Source organism: Pseudophryne corroboree, chromosome 8, assembly GCF_028390025.1.
Source record: "Pseudophryne corroboree isolate aPseCor3 chromosome 8, aPseCor3.hap2, whole genome shotgun sequence".
Lineage (NCBI taxonomy): Eukaryota > Metazoa > Chordata > Amphibia > Anura > Myobatrachidae > Pseudophryne > Pseudophryne corroboree.
The window spans coordinates 16658976-16674288 of record NC_086451.1 but is presented as its reverse complement, the minus strand read 5'-3'; the positions used below and the strand labels follow the sequence as shown (position 1 = coordinate 16674288).

At 43.4% G+C, this 15313-nt stretch overlaps 1 long non-coding RNA gene across 1 annotated transcript; it reads right to left on the bottom strand.

Annotated features, from left to right (window-relative positions):
• Positions 1–802: 802 nt before the first annotated feature.
• Positions 803–5151, bottom strand: LOC134947422 (uncharacterized). The gene is made up of 4 exons (XR_010182551.1): positions 4670–5151; positions 4339–4360; positions 2418–3047; positions 803–985 (listed from the first exon to the last, which is right to left on the bottom strand). It is a non-coding gene; the product is annotated as an uncharacterized LOC134947422 (long non-coding RNA).
• Between the last annotated feature and the right edge of the window lie 10162 nt (positions 5152–15313).

The following is a 15313-nucleotide window of genomic DNA, read 5'->3' as shown; positions in this document are numbered from 1 at the left end:
ACTCATTGCCTATGACCTTGCACTCAGACAACCTATTCATTGAGCTATTTCTCCTTGCATAAAAACGTTGGTAGATGTAATAAACTAGCTAATGGCCCTCATTCCGAGTTGTTCGCTAAGTTTTTCGTTCGCACAGCCTATTAGTAAAGTTGCGTTAATGTAGTAAATTTGCGAACATCCGCCCCCAACGTATTTTAGCACATTCGCACGCATTATTACACAAAGTGGGCGTACGGCAAATGACATCGCAACAATGCGAAATCCTCGCAGCAATGCGAACCCATCGCATAAACACATACTTCTTCGTACAAATACTAAGTTGTAGTATATTTACACATTTTTCAGTTAAAGTGATCACTTTTGCTGAAAAACGCACCACAATTTGTTTTTATACTATTAAGTGGACTAACACCTTCCAAATCAAAGTCCACAAGCCCTCCTCAATAACAAATCCAATTAGTGAATTAATTGAAATGGTCATGATCAATTAAGTATTTGTTGAAATCCCAGAAAAACACTTTGTAGCCATAAAATAACCTCCTTTTATTTACATGTTTAATATAAATATAGATGTTTGCAATGTGCTTGGTCTAATGTGTTTTTAGAATTTATTAAAGTAGAGTTTTTGTATGTGAATGAAGGTGTATGCATGTTTAAAAAGCCAATAACATGTTTTAGTTGTTGATTTAAAATAACTTACGTTAGATGTTTGAAATGTTTAAGGTAAGAAATGTTTGTTCTGCAATCTGCTGTTCCTTTATTGCATGACTAAATAATAAAGAGCCGCTGAAGTTTTTAAATTTATTAGTTTATTTTTTTTTAAAAGTGGAATACTGATATTATCATTTTTTATAATATTTTTAATTATAATCATAAAATTAACAAAATTTTTGCATGGCGTCCAAAAGCCCCACCAAGGCCTGGAGATGGCGCCTCATACTGCAAACTATATCCTGCAAGGATGTTGGATCTCCAACGGCAACATCTGTAATTAAGAGATAACAAACATTACTAACTTACTCACATTGCTTATTAGCCTAGCAAGGCACAAAGCACACTTTAATGCATGCAGGTCCAAACTGCATTCCTCCTGCTTGTGTGAAACTACATATACCAGCAGTCGTTGACTCAGTTTTGGTGCCAGGGAATGAAAAACCTGTGTAAGGGCATGCTGGGATGTGTAGTTTTTCTACAGTTGCAGTTGCGCAGTTTGGACAGGCCTGCTTAATGGCAAAGTTGATACATCATGACTGTTTTAGGGTTCAATCATTAGCCTTAAAAAAAGCCAGCATGCTCAGTTTTTTTGTGTGACTTATTCCAATTGTAAAGAGCATGGCCTACATTTGCTCCTATGTGATTTCATTGTAAGATGTAGCGTTGGCCATAGCAAACAAGGCTAAATAAATTTAATAACTTGTAGAAGTTGTTCCCCAATAGTCAAGATTAATTGTATTGTTTGTTCTGGGCAACATCCCATGTTAAAGTTATGGTGGTAATTCCAAGTTGATTGCAGCTTTAAAAATTTAAGTAGTTGCTCCAAACCATTTGCACTGCAGGGGAGGCAGATATAACATGTGCAGAGAGAGTTAGATTTGGGTGGGATGTGTTCAATCTTCTATCTAATTAGCACATTAAAAATAAAGCAGCCAGTATTTACCCTGCACAGAATCAAAATTACCCAATCACATCTAACTCTCTCTGCACATGTTATATCTGCCTCCCCTGCAGTGCACATGGTTTGGCCCAACTGCTAAAATTTGTCCGGCATGCAAACATCTTGGATTTTAACCCCTATGTTCCCTCTTCAACACTGTTACACCATGTTGCCATTCATTCACATCCTTTATTTGTGGCATTATTTAAAAGGGGTTTGGTCCTGCCTCCTCACACTGCATATCAATATCTTCCGAAGGCCACCATATCATAGCATTCCCACACTCCCTGAAAGCTGCCCTTACTAAATAAGTGCAAACAGGGTTTATTTGAATGTTTTTTCATTTTGTGAATGTAACTTTCCCACCACAAATCAGTGTGTCATTAGTCTACATAACAAAGTGAAGCATGTGTTTTGTAAGTTAAAATTTTCTGACTACACAGGCCCAAGTGTAAATCGACAACAACATACTAAACTCCACTCAGGTCTAACTGTTGGCCTTCAAAACTAACACATATAAACCCTGTTGTCCTGCCAACCCTGGCTACCTAATGAGTGTCAACCTAGAGTGGACACACAAAATATTGCACACATACACACTGTACATATAATGACACTCACAAATATGTAAAGGCAACATGTACACCATGATGAAAATATCCAAATTTTGTCCTGGGGACAAGAATTCAAACAGTACAACCCTGCATGTTTTGGCATTGTAAGTGTAAGTGGGTAATCATTTCGACACCAAAACAAAACTTACTTTCCACGGCAACATCCTGACTCCCGGAATGTTCGTCAGGGGCTTCCTGTGCCCATTCACTGGGTGGTGAGCTTGGCATGATCGGTGAAGCCGGCTGAGGGATGGTGAAAGGAGGAGGGATTGGGGAAGGAGGAGGGATTGGGGAAGGAGGATGGATTGGGGAAGGAGGAGGGATTGGGGAAGGAGGAGGGATTGGGGAAGGAGGCTGGATTGGAGCAACAATTTCAGAGGGGGGGTCTGATTGCGAGGGCGAGGGGGGTGGAGAGAAATGTAAGGCAATAGAGGGTGAGGGGGGTTCAGATGGGGATGACGAAGATGAAGGAGAAGGGGTATGGGAAGGAGGAGAAGGGGTCCCAGAAAGAGATGGAGAGGTGTGGTGAGAAGGGGAATGGAAAGTGGAGTGGGCCAGGGAAGATGAGGGGGCCTTGGAAGATGAGGTGGACTGGGAAGATGATGGGGACTGGGAAGCTGAGGGGGACTGTGAAGGGGAGGGGGAGTGAGAAGGGGAGGGGGACTGTGAAGGGGAGGGGGAGTGAGAAGGGGAGGGGGAATGAGAAGGGGAGGGGGAGTGAGAAGGGGAGGGTGAGTGGGAAGGGGAAGGGGGTGGGGAGTTGTGCCGTTGTTGTTGTCCTAGAATGTTAATATTGTAAACATTGTTAAATTATGCAAAATTACATAGTATTCATTTGTTCATATCAATGTTCTGTTACATATTTTTTTTTTAATATATTTTATTTTGAAACTCAAACATGTTAAGATCCTCTTCATGTTGGCCACAGCAAATAAAATGTTTCCAAACGTGAACTTTGAAGCTCATTCCTTAATCTAGTCCATTGAGTCATAGTGATTGGTTTAGGCACCATCACCAGATTAGTATTCAAGGCACCTTATTATATAGCCAGCACTGATCCAGTATTTTGGACCAGTTTCCAGGCTGCTTCTTATTTCTTGAAAACATGCACTTGTTTCGTGTCACTTTACTACAGTCAGTACTGTTTTCCCTAACCACACACACTGTCCTAATTTCCAAAAAAATACACTGAAGGATGCAATTAGCCTACCACTTACTGTAAAATCTTGGTAATTCCAAGGGGATTACAGCAGGAATTTATTTAGCATTTGGCCAAAAGCATGTGCTCTGCAGGGGTTGCATATATAACATGTGCAGAGAGAGTTAGATTTGGGTGTGTTTAGAAATTATGGGCATGGAAAATCCAGCCTGTTTTATTTTAACACTGCAAATTTAAAAAATGCTTTAACACACACCACCACAATCTTACACACTCTGCACATGTTACATATGCTTCCCCTGCAGTGCACATGGTTTTGCACAATGGTTTTCAACAATGCGTCGGAAACAAAGAAAAACAAGCAAACATTAGCACATTTTAAGCTAAAAATCGTATGTAATGTAACTTACTTCGTGTATGGAGAGCACGGATTTGCTGGCGGATCTCCGCCAACAGATCTGGAGTCCGCCTGCGGAGATCACTCCAGCGCCTCTCCAGCTGGATGATTGTCCGCCTGCTGCGGACGCGAGTCCGCAGCAGGCGGCGGACCTCCGCGTAGGCCTCGCGCTTCACCCGATTGGGGATGAAGCGCCCAACGCGGCCTACGCGGCGGTCCATCACCGCCACCAGCACGCGGAGCTCCCGCCTGGAGAACGGTGCTGCACGCATCATGGCAATGGCGTTTTCCTTATTTGGGCATATATTTATAGTGTCTGGTAGCATGTGATTGGCCAAAAATATGTCATTTCTAATAACTTTATTGATCTTTGCAATGCTGTGAAGAGCAGAGTGTTATTTTGCACGAGCGGAAATTCGCATTAGCAGAAGCGAAAATGTTTGTTAGAAACAATTAGATAAAACACACAGAGACAGACTTTACTGAAAATTACTAAACATATCTGTGTACTCACCACAGGTCGTGTGATCATTCAGCTGGACAGTCACAAAGTGTCAAACATTGAGTATCATTTGTTTGTGTGTTTGTTTACATAATCAGGATTTGAGGATATAAAATAAATAAGGACACTATTTATTAACATTACAGTATTTAAATTATTACATAAACATTGTCAGCTTAACGTGTTTTTGTTTTTTATGTTTAAAAAGAAAAAACCATTCAAACACAACAACAGCATTCCCCAATCACTTTACAAGAACATACTAAATGCAATCATGTTTAAAAATACATAAGCATACTGGGTTGTATTATTTGTGCAAATATAAATGGGAAAAACACTATACCTGAAATGTTCTGCTACGATTCTTGCCCTCACTTGGCTCCCCCTCCGTGTCACACTCCCCCCACCGAAGCGTGGCACAACCCCTGGCTCCTCATCAGGCAATTCCTCTGCCTGAGGAAGCTCAACACTACTCCTTACCGCGATATTATGGAGTATTGCGCACAGGACCACTATTTTACTTGCCATCTCCGGCGAATACATGATGTCGCCACCCGTGCGGTGGAGCACACGAAAGCGCCCTTTCAGGACACCAATTGTGCGCTCCACCAGCTGCCTAGTGGCAGTAAGCGCGGAGTTAAATGCCATCTGTGGTCCTGGCCTGGGATTACGGTAAGGAGTCATGAGCCAGGGGGTGCAAGGATATCCACGGTCTCCTGTTGGAATAAGAGCCACATTTTAGATCTCAAATTTCATATATTGTTGTTACTTTTTAACTAAAAAATTTGAGCAACAACTCACCCAATAACCACATGTCTGGTCGTTGACTTGATCTTAATCTCTGCCATATCCCTGATTGTCTAATGACATACGCATCATGGGAACTTCCTGTAAACTTTGCGTTCAGGGAAAGGATCTGGAGGGATGGCCCACAAACAACCATTACATTCAGAGAATGAAACAGTTTCCTGTTTCTATAAATTTCTTCATTATGTCTTGGTGGCTGAATAGCAACATGTGTGCCATCCACAACCCCAATAACATGTGGGAAGCGACTACCACCTTCCGCAAATTGCCGCTTCACCACATCTAGGGCACCAACATCCAAAGGCATAGCAATAAATTGCTTAACACGCTTGATGAAAGCCTGGCAGACACGTCGCAGGACCTTACTGAACTGGCCCTGCGACATGCCAACCAGGTCTCCAACAACATGCTGGAATGATCCTGTGGCCAAAAAATGTAACACTGCAAGGAATTGTGTCAATGGTGGTATTGCTGTAGGATACCGAATTTCAGACTCCAGATCACTCTCTATTATGGAGAGAGTGTCTAGGATTAGATGTGGTGGCAGCCGGTATCTACGCACCACCACATCATCTGGCATCCCAAAAAGTATGACACGGGTTCTGAAAATTGGTGGCCTAGCACGCCTCCGTTGCCTTGGTTGATGAGGAGCCGGCTGTGGTTGTGGGGCTGGCGGTTGGGGTGGGAGTGCTGGCGTGGGTTGGGGAGGTAGGGCTTCTGCCGCAATATGTATTGACATCACACACTTTTTGGAGAGAATGTTAAGAAATGTCAATTAAAAAAAAAACAAAGTTTTCCAAAATTTTACACAATAACTGTTTTTACAATTGTGGTGTCAACTTACTGCAGGAGCGTACATTTTTTCTGTGTTGAATTCATGTCAAAAATGCAAAAATAAAAAGCAAATAAAACTAAATTTAATATTTGGATATAAAAAACATATATTAATGCAAAAAATCTTTTGAAAAAAAAAAAAAAAAATAAGAAATTTAGTACCTAGTCCAGGAAAGACAAACACTACTTTGCAGATCAATCCTGGAAACCCCAAACACTTTGTTTAGCAAACTTTACACAAAAAATTATTAAAAAAAAAAAAAAAAAACAAACACCAACACAGGCCAACGACACTTACCTGCTCCTAAAGAAATAAAGTCTTGTTTTTGTGGACCACACCCAAAAATAAAGACAAAATTGGTTTTTCTCACCAAAAAAACAAAACCTACAAGAGAACACAAATGACAGTCAAAAACAGCATACAGACACTTCCAACAAACAAACTCCAACACAGGCCAACGACACTTACCTGCTCCTAAAGAAATAAAGTCTTGTTTTTGTGGACCACACCCAAAAATAAAGACAAAATTGGTTTTTCTCACCAAAAAAACAAAACCTACAAGAGAACACAAATGACAGTCAAAAACAGCATACAGACACTTCCAACAAACAAACTCCAACACAGGCCAACGACACTTACCTGCTCCTAAAGAAATAAAGTCTTGTTTTTGTGGACCACACCCAAAAATAAAGACAAAATTGGTTTTTCTCACCAAAAAGTAGATTCCTAGAAGAGAACACTAATGACAGTCAAAACAAAGAAGCACGGGAATATTTTCACAAATGGACTTGCAAAATATATATGTGTTATAAAAATTAAAACATTAAAATGTATTACAAAAACTTGCAAACACAAAAATTTTTTACAAAAAACAGAATACTCACAAACGAAAATACACACAAAAAATGACTGCCTATATTCAAAACGCAAAGAAAAGGACAAAGGTATGCTTGACAATTACTCACTCTGCCAATTCCACTATCACCTTCCCGCACAAGCCAACAACTCAAACGCCAAACTACCAACACTTACAGCATGCACAGTAGGCCCTTAAATAAGCAGTGCAATCATTCAACAGAATAACAGTGTACACCTGTGTGAATTAACGAGTCGCACGTAGGTATATAAGCGCACACACCTCGGCGTACACACGTCATCACAAACATGGCTTCTCGTGAGCAAATCGCAGCAGAGATAGACCGCATTGCAGAGCAGCAGATGGCATTGCAGAAACAACGGATAGAGTGTCAAAGGCGCTTGTTAGAATACGCCTCTGCGGAGGTTAATGCAGGACCTAGTACTCTGCAAATTTCTGCTTCTGAACCTCAAGAATTGAGTGTGGATACCCTGCCACACACACATAGTGAGCAAACTGAGGGAGAATTGACTTTAGCCACACAAACACAGCAGACAGAAGCTGCTAGTGAGGAGGAAGATGGAGATGACCAACCTGAAGAAACCTCACAGGCTACCTCCAGACGGAAAAAAAGACAGCCTGCATTCACTAAGAGGGAGTTGCGTGTCTTGGTCACGCAGGCCATGTCCAAAATACATAGGGGCCCCAAAAACATGGGGGCTGCTTCCAAAGAACGCATCTGGAGAGACATCACAAAATCTGTGAATGAAGTTGGCTCTGTCGTCAGAACATCACAGGAATTGAGACGACGGTAAGTGCATCTTGACAATCCTTTTTCTGTGCTAAGTTGCCTAAAAAATGTAGTTACATGTCATGTTATGTCTAGCAAACACAAGCAGAACATGTGTGCTAGATATTTACTTTGAACAATAAGAAGACTCAACTTTTTCCCTCTTTCACAATATTTATGTAGGTGGGCCGACTTCAAATCCCGCCTGAAGGCAAAGAGGGCTGCGGAGTGGAATGCCTCAAGGGCAACAGGGGGGGGACCACCTGTCGCTGTGGAGTATACTGACTTGGAGGAGATGGCGATGGCCTGTGTGAGTTCTGAGGAGGGCCAAGGGGTGTCTCATATGGACACGGACCTGCCTGAGATTGTGACGGGACATGACTTGGAAGGTAAGTTTACACATGTATTTGTCTGAAATTTGAACTGTATTAATAATCTTAAACTAATTTTGACTCCAACTTTTCCCCCACACATTCTTCTATTTGCTTGCCACAAAACACAGCACAGGGGGGTGAACAGTTTGAGTCACAGGCCGGTTATGTGGTTGAGGCTGAGGTGGAGGGACCTAGTGGGTCTGCCAGTGTGGGCCAACAAAACCCACCTATGCAGGTTCCTACTGGCCCCCCCACCCAACCCTCTGCTATCCCGGAGATCCTGCTTGAAATTGCTAGGTATGGTGAGAGCCTAAACACATTTCAAGACGGGGTCATCCGGGAGGTAAGCCAGATAACTGTCCGGCTCACTGAGATCCGAACCTGTGTTGAGCAAGGTGTTGCTCAACTCTGCCAAAGTCTGGCAGAGATCAGGCAGGCCCAAGAACAACTGGCCTCCTCAAACCAAAGCCTTGCAACTAACATCTTGCAAGGGCTCCAGGCCATCGCTGTCTCCCTTGCCCACAGTGGCAGAGAGCCAACCACATCGGCTCCCTCCCCTGCCCCTGCCCAGGAAGAACAGGACACTGGGCAGGCCCAACGAAGGTCACTCCGCAGACCAAGCAAAGAAGATCAGCCTCAGGCGGGGCCAAAAAGAAGAAAGTGATGTCTCTCCAGATGGGCAGCACCCATGTTTTTGTAGTTGCCTCTATGTTATTTTGGACTTGGCTTGTGTGGCCAGAATGGATCACTCCCTCTTAGTGAAATGTCTTTTTTTCTGTTTGGAGGAATTGTAGCCTGTGAGTTTCTTTTAAAAAACAACAGAGCCATCTTCCTCTCACTAGTGTGCTGTGTATTGTTGTGTTTGTGTGGTGGATACTAATTATTTCTCAGTTTGTGTCACATTTTTGTGTGGCAGGGTGTGAAATATGTTGAATTTATAAGATACTTTTGTCAGAAGCAGAAATTTGCAGAGTACTGAGTTCTGCAATATAATTTTTGTCAGTGCCATCTGCTTGGTGCTTGGTCTATCTCTGCCTGTGAGACTCATGTGGAGCCATGTTTAAATGTTGGATCATATTATTTCTGAAATAAAAAATATAATTTCAAAATGTGTGCAATTTCTTGAAGGTAATGCATTAGCAAAATCTTACTTACAAAAATATTATGTCAACATATAGACACTTGGTGACCAATCTGCTAATTCTCCTTCAAATTTAAAAAAAAAAAAAAAAAAAGGTATGTTTTGCACCACACTTTAATGTCCATATTAATAAAACAGACACGACAACTTGATAAAATATCTTTGGACAACATGACATCATTGAAAACATTGACAGATGTTAAAAACCTATATTATTGTGACTTTGAAAAATAAATCAGTGTATGCGGCATTATGTGGGTGCTGGTTAATTGATCAGAATGTTGCAGAATTATCTAACTTTAAATAAAAATGTAACTTGTTTGTATTTAGTAGTCTAACACACATTCAAACATTTCTGCACAATGCTTACACACCAAGTTAAACACAAATAACAACCTTATTTAACAGTGTGTGAGATTAATATGTGAGTAGAATAAACATGTAATGTGTGTTCAGTCAATTGCTGGTTGGTAACTTTCATGGGCTCAGTAATTAACAAGTAATTGAACATCAGATGAATGTGCTCTCCAATTAACTGCTAATTACTGCATACACACTTGTACCAGTACTTCGCAAATGTAGAGTAACTGCAGACCTACTCTGCTGCTGCGTGAATGTTGCTACGGTTTCCTATGTTAGTTTTAACAGCGACAAAGTTTATGTGCGAAAAACACGCCCATTGCAAGTTGCATACTCCCACACAGTACGCCCACTTTCACGCCCATGTCGGAGCATTGCGAAGTCTCGCCTCCGCCACGCCCACGCCACTCCTTGTTTTCGTTTGGCAGTTACGGCTTTTTTTGTCCAAAGTAATTTTGCACAGTTGTCGTACGTATGTCTTCGCGCATGCGTAATCACGCATTTGCGCATGCGCAGATACTTACATTTCGGACATTTGCGATGCGATGACTCTTAGCGATCAACTCGGAATGAGGGCCAATGTACACTACTTGAATCTTACCTTAGGGTATATTTACTAAGCTCCTGATTTTGAACGATTTTTTTATATTTTTCAAAGTGTCATCTCGGGAATTTACTAAACAGAAATCTCAGCAGTGATGAGGGCATTCCTATTTTTTTTGAGGGCAGAAAAAAATAAATGAATACACCACCTGGTCAAACACGCCTGTTATTCTATACAACTCGGTAAATTACTAAAAATTTCGTATTCACACTCACTGCCGGCAATAGCCAAACACTGCCGGTAAATGTTACAATTCGTTAAAAAAAAACCGTTTTCAAATAGACCTGCTTTTTTTTATCCGTATTCTGATAGGCGTGTACGGATCAGTGAGATCCGTGCATACTTATCAGTGGGAAGGGGTGTGAATGGGTTCAAAATCGAAAAAAAAATATTGCGTGGGGTCACTTGTGGGTGACAACTGATGTCATTCGAGTTTAATCTCCCACCAAATCCCTACAAATACAAATCTTAGTAAATATACCCCCTTGAGTCTGACGGTATATTAGAAAGGGGGGGGGGGGGGGGGGCGCAGGACCTTATAAAGGAGAGAAGCAAATTAGGTTTGAAGGGGAAAACATATAGTAAAATGTTCTTACCTTAAAGTACTGCTTCCTAAGGACGGAGTATATAGCTTTGCAGGTCTCTGGAATTATGACCCCCAAAGCCTGCGGTGAGATGATAGCCCCGAATTTCATGTACTGCAAAGACCTGCCAGTGGCCAGGATTCGAAGGGTTGCGATAAGCCTTTTGTGAGCAGGAATAGCCCTGCACAGCTTTGTATCGTGCCTTTGGATTTTAGGCCTCACCAGAGCCAACAACTCCGTGAACGTGGCATCATCCATGCGCAAGAAGTTCCGAAAGTTGCCCGAGTTGTTCTCGCGGATTTCAGAAAGAAGCACCGTGTGAGAGAGTGCATCCCTCCGCAAAAGCCACTGCTTTGACCAGCAAGAGCGAAACCTTCATTTCTGCAACCTCTCCCTCTCAGCTAACATTGCGACTCCGGCAACTGCTACCATCACTTTGTAACGAAGGGATCCATCACCAAATAAAGATGTAGGCACACTTTGGTATAACCAAAATCAAAGCACAGATAAAATATTAATGTATGAGAATGTTCAGCTGGTAAAAACCAAACCAAACTAGGCCAACAGCATGAATGCATATATTTTAAAATGGCCGATGATATTTATTCCCTCAATAGGTCCTGCCCACTCTCCACTATTTATGCCAGTCCTGTGTTTATTATTTATCCAAATGCCAGCACCGTTCCCAGCACATTATTTTAATAAACTGTTCAGTTTGGATGCTTCAATGATGAATGGTCTTTGGTCTTTTGTAGTGTGTATGCTCATGTCGTTTGCTCAGCTGTTCAAGGGAAGTTCAAGGGAAGTCGTTAACGACGTGTGCATCGTCAAGTGTTTATGGGACTTTATTCTGGCCCTGAGCAGATCTATATGGTGTCAGGCACTTGGCTCTCCCTGCGGCCGCACATGATATAACCTGTTATCTGTACTCATTGTGGCCTAATCACTTATTACGCTGCAGTGGAAATGCTTAATCACTTATTACGCTGCAGTGGAAACTCCTGGTTATTGCCCAACTGCACTCACATTTGCTATCGGTATATATTGAGATTAAGTCATTGTCAATATAAAGTCACATTGTTGGCATAAATACTTCTATTCAAAATATAAAAACTATTGATATAGACGGAAGCGATTGTTGATATTAATATTGTTTCCCTGCTCACTTTCCAGAATAACCGGCTCCCAATGTCATGTGCCTGTACTAAATAAACAGCTGTTATCACAGGGCGCACAATGAGAGCAACACACAGCTACGTATATGGGACCCCTGCAAGGCTGTATTACCCCCGTCTCTGCACGGATCTTCTCACAGGTCTTCCATAGGGCATTACCTGATCAGCTACTCCGTGACACAGCTGCTGCCTGGCACTGAAACCCCTGCTTATTATAATAAATAATCTTCTATCATCGCATAATGGCAGCAATGGGAAAGACGTTATCACCGCAATTTATTAATAAAATATCACCAGCACAGGTGACCGATACTCCGTGGTAAGTCTTACAGCTATGCCAGGCGGCCTTGGTGCACCCCGTACCCTCAGATCCCACATGGGGCCTAATTCAGATCTGATCGCAGCAGCAATTTGTTAGCTAATGGGCAAAACCATGTGCACTGCAGGGGGGGGGGGGGTAACATGTGCAGAGAGAGTAAGATTTGGGTGGGTTATTTTGTTCCTGTGCAGGGTAAATAGTAATACTGGCTGCTTTATTTTTACACTGCAATTTAGATTCCAGTTTGAACACACCCCACTGCCCTCTTACTGTATGATTACCATCACCTGTGCTGTACCCTAATACTGACCCAGTGCTCATACCTATGTCATACCTCCCAACATGACCCTCTCCAGGAGGGACACAATGCTCTGCTCCTGCACTCCCCTCTTACTGTATGATTACCATCACCTGTGCTGTACCCTAATACTGACCCAGTGCTCATACCTATGTCATACCTCCCAACATAACCCTCTCCAGGAGGGACACAATGCTCTGCTCCTGCACTCCCCTCTTACTGTATGATTACCATCACCTGTGCTGTACCCTAATACTGACCCAGTGCTCATACCTATGTCATACCTCCCAACATGACCCTCTCCAGGAGGGACACAATGCTCTGCTCCTGCACTCCCCTCTTACTGTATGATTACCATCACCTGTGCTGTACCCTAATACTGACCCAGTGCTCATACCTATGGCATACCTCCCAACATGACCCTCTCCAGGAGGACACAATGCTCTGCTCCTGCTCTTCCCTCTTACTGTATGATTACCCTCACCTGTGCTGTAGCCTAATACTGACCCAGTGCTCATACCTGTCATACCTCCCAACATGACCTCTCCAGGAGGACACAATGCTCTGCTCCTGCTCTTCCCTCTTACTGTATGATTACCATCACCTGTGCTGTACCCTAATACTGACCCAGTGCTCATACCTGTCATACCTCCCAACATGACCTCTCCAGGAGGACACAATGCTCTGCTCCTGCTCTTCCCTCTTATTGTATGATTAGCCTCACCTGTGCTGTACCCTAATACTGACCCAGTGCTCATACCTATGTCATACCTCCCAACATGACCTCTCCAGGAGGACACAATGCTCTGCTCCTGCTCTCCCCTCTTACTGTATGATTACCATCACCTGTGCTGTACCCTAATACTGACCCAGTGCTCATACCTATGTCATACCTCCCAACATGACCTCACCAGGAGGACACAATGCTTTGCTCCTGCTCTTCCCTCTTACTGTATGATTACCATCACCTGTGCTGTATCCTAATACTGACCCTGTACTCATACCTATGTCATACCTCCCAACATGACCTCTCCAGGAGGACACAATGCTCTGCTCCTGCACTGCCCTCTTACTGTATGATTACCATCACCTGTGCTGTACCCTAATACTGACCCAGTGCTCATACCTATGTCATACCTCCCAACATGACCTCTCCAGGAGGACACAATGCTTTGCTCCTGCTCTTCCCTCCTACTGTATGATTACCATCACCTGTGCTGTATCCTAATACTGACCCAGTGCTCATACATATGTCATACCTCCCAACATGACCTCTCCAGGAGGACACAATGCTCTGCTCCTGCTCTTCCCTCTTACTGTATGATTACCATCACCTGTGCTGTACCCTAATACTGACCCAGTGCTCATACCTATGTCACACCTCCCAACATGACCTCTCCAGGAGGACACAATGCTCTACTCCGGCTCTTCCCTCTTACTGTATGATTACCATCACCTGTGCTGTACCCTAATACTGACCCAGTGCTCATACATATGTCATACCTCCCAACATGACCTCTCCAGGAGGACACAATGCTCTGCTCCTGCTCTTCCCTCTTACTGTATGATTACCATCACCTGTGCTGTACCCTAATACTGACCCAGTGCTCATACCTATGTCACACCTCCCAACATGACCTCTCCAGGAGGACACAATGCTCTACTCCGGCTCTTCCCTCTTACTGTATGATTACCATCACCTGTGCTGTACCCTAATACTGACCCAGTGCTCATACCTATGTCACACCTCCCAACATGACCTCTCCAGGAGGACACAATGCTCTGCTCCTGCTCTTCCCTCTTACTGTATGATTACCATCACCTGTGCTGTACCCTAATACTGACCCAGTGCTCATACCTATGTCATACCTCCCAACATGACCTCACCAGGAGGACACAATGCTTTGCTCCTGCTCTTCCCTTTTACTGTATGATTACCATCCCCTGTGCTGTACCCCAGTACTGACCCAGTGCTCATACCTATGTCATACCTCCCAACATGACCTCTCCAGGAGGACACAATGCTCTGCTCCTGCACTGCCCTCTTACTGTATGATTACCATCACCTGTGCTATACCCTAGTACTGAACCAGTACTCATAACTATGTCATACCTCCCAACATGACCTCTCCAGGAGGACACAATGCTCTGCTCCTGCTCTTCCCTCTTACTGTATGATTACCATCACCTGTGCTGTACCCTAATACTGACCCAGTGCTCATACCTATGTCATACCTCCCAACATGACCCTCTCCAGGAGGACACAATGCTCTGCTCCTGCTCTTCCCTCTTACTGTATGATTACCATCACCTGTGCTGTACCCTAATACTGACCCAGTGCTCATACCTATGTCATACCTCCTAACATGACCCTCTCCAGGAGGACACAATGCTCTGCTCCTGCTCTTCCCTCTTACTGTATGATTACCATCACCTGTGCTGTACCCTAATACTGACCCAGTGCTCATACCTATGTCATACCTCCCAACATGACCTCTCCAGGTGGACACAATGCTCTGCTCCTGCTCTTCCCTCTTACTGTATGATTACCATCACCTGTGCTGTACCCGGATACTGACCCAGTGCTCATACCTATGTCATACCTCCCAACATGACCCTCTTCAGGAGGACACAATGCTCTGCTCCTGCTCTTCCCTCTTACTGTATGATTACCATCACCTGTGCTGTACCCTAATACTGACCCAGTGCTCATACCTATGTCATACCTCCCAACATGACCTCACCAGGAGGACACAATGCTTTGCTCCTGCTCTTCCCTCTTACTGTATGATTACCATCACCTGTGCTGTATCCTAATACTGACCCTGTACTCATACCTATGTC